The following is a 2,288-nucleotide window of genomic DNA, read 5'->3' on the forward strand; positions in this document are numbered from 1 at the left end:
GCTCTTTGAAGTTGGGTAGATGAAGGAAAAGCGGCAAGGATCTGTCAGAAGAGAGAGGAACCAAGAAAGGAACCAAGCGCAAGACTGAGGTTGGTGTCCGTTGTTCCCCTCTTATCTACTTCTCATAAAGGAAAGCGAAAGTAGTTTTAGTTTGTTTGTTTCTAAGATAGATACCAGTCTTAGTGGGACTAGCAGCTCTGAGTGGACATTAGATTTCCTAATAACAAGGTGCTTTTGGGAGGGTTCACCCGATACAGTCTAGATGTTGACACATAGTAAGGGGAGGTTGTTGGACATAGATTTTCATTGATGTCAATATGGCAATATTCGAGGAGCAGATAGAGATGAGAGGAGCACACAGAGTGGAAGAAGAGGAGCACACAGAGCCATCGGAGAAGAAACCATTATAAGAGCAGAAACCATATAAATATGCTTTAACATAAATGGAGGCAGAATATTATGAATCCCCAACATATACACTATCAGAGTTGCGCAGATGGACGGTAGATACAGCACGCTGGGAAGATCCAACGATCGTGGGCGATAAAGATGCATGCAGGTTAACGAGTGGGAGGACAGGTGGGAGAGGTGAATGTGAGCCATTGGATCAAAGAACAGCGGATCCAACGGTCGTTGCACATGAAAGATGTGCGGACGATAATGTTCGGGAGACGTACAGGTAGGCGGTAAGCGGTATTCCCCGCACCGCCCATCGGGGTTCAGTGGTATACGTACAAGGGCCAGCGATCCAATCAAAATACGATGTGTGGCAGATGAAAACCGCTGCCCCCACAGGTTAACGCGTATGCAGGTTTCAGTGAGGAAAGGTGCGACTGCCGTCCGATCGCGGCGGGGTTTGATCAGACAGTGAGGAGATGCATGAGGTTTAATGTGCAAGCAAAAGGCCGTAGCGATGCGGGAACCGTTGGATGAGGGTGATCAATGGCTGTGATTGCGAATGTGGTAGAGGCTAATATGGGCATGATTACGTGGGTTTTTGGAATAAAACAGTGGAGGTGGAGAAGTAACGCAGAGGTATTAAGAGGGGAAAATTTCCTGAAGAGCAAAGCACAGGAACGATGGCCGTGGAAGAAATCACTGAGCGAGTTGGAAACATGGATCTGAATGATGTTCACAAGAAAAACAGGATTCAAGTCTCCAATACCAAGAAGCCGCTCTTCTTCTATGTCAACCTCGCCAAGAGGTATATGCAGCAGCATGAAGAAGTGGAGCTATCTGCTTTAGGAATGGCCATTGCCACAGTGGTTACTGTTGCTGAGATATTGAAGAACAATGGTCTAGCTGTAGAAAAGAAAATCTCAACATCTACCATTGATATGAGAGATGAATCAAGAGGTCGTCCCATCCAGAAAGCAAAGGTTGAAATAATACTGGGAAAATCAGAGCAGTTCAATGATTTGATGGTTGCTGCTGCTGAAGAGAGGGAAGCTGAAAGATCAAGCGAGTCAGAGGAAATGACAGCGACTGAGGAGGAAGCCTAAGAGACGGTGTAAGTGGAAACGAATGGACAAAGGCATGGGAATGTATAAAACAATAGAAATAGAGAACTGTTGGTGTGGTTATGGTGGTGAATGTTGTTGGGAAAAGTATCCAATACGGAATGACCCTATCCCACTCTAAGGGTGATAGTACCTCAGCAACAACCGAAGCAAAGCTATCTAAGATTTCTTCTTTATGAAAGTAAAATGGGGAGAAAGGGATCCACTAACCGATGTCTTTCGCTAATGATTGATCCAATCTTCTCTCCTTGCTGCTTGCTCCCAGCTCCTTGCTCTTTCACTGGCCCAGCTACACAAAGATCCTGCAAAAAGGCAAGAGAGGGAAACTACAAGAAGCATACATTCATAATTGATTCAAGGATTAGAATAAATCAAATACACAAGTATAACAATACACCATTGAGACACATGCATATAGAAGAACCTCAAATGCTTTATTAATGGAAGAAGTAAAGTTCAGGAAGTGTTACAACCATAAGAGGCCCAATCCAGCAACACCTCCCAGCAGAAAGAAATCTCCTCTTCACCTCCTTCAAAGCAATCACCCAATAGCTCTAAACTCAAACCAACAGCACTTCCTTACATTAACAAGATTCCAGCCTCCTTAGACCTCATGAGAGAGCTCTATATATAGGAGTTTTGGAGAAAGGATGAGTCAGCTTGAGAGCTGACTAGTGTCCTCTCCCACTTCAGTTATTCTTCAGTCTTTGAGTCCACTTGGAGATCCTTGCTTCCACTTGGAGATTAAGAACCTCTTACTCATCACTA

The 2,288-nt window shown here is 44.5% G+C and overlaps 1 pseudogene; it reads left to right on the forward strand.

Annotated features, from left to right (window-relative positions):
• The first annotated feature begins 1,015 nt into the window (after positions 1-1,015).
• LOC149221417 (uncharacterized protein At2g34160 pseudogene) lies at positions 1,016-1,502 on the forward strand (annotated as a pseudogene).
• Positions 1,503-2,288: the final 786 nt, after the last annotated feature.

Source organism: Pinus tabuliformis, chromosome Q (assembly GCF_031772625.1).
Source record: "Pinus tabuliformis cultivar Carrire ecotype Pingquan chromosome Q, CPIR1, whole genome shotgun sequence".
Lineage (NCBI taxonomy): Eukaryota > Viridiplantae > Streptophyta > Pinopsida > Pinales > Pinaceae > Pinus > Pinus tabuliformis.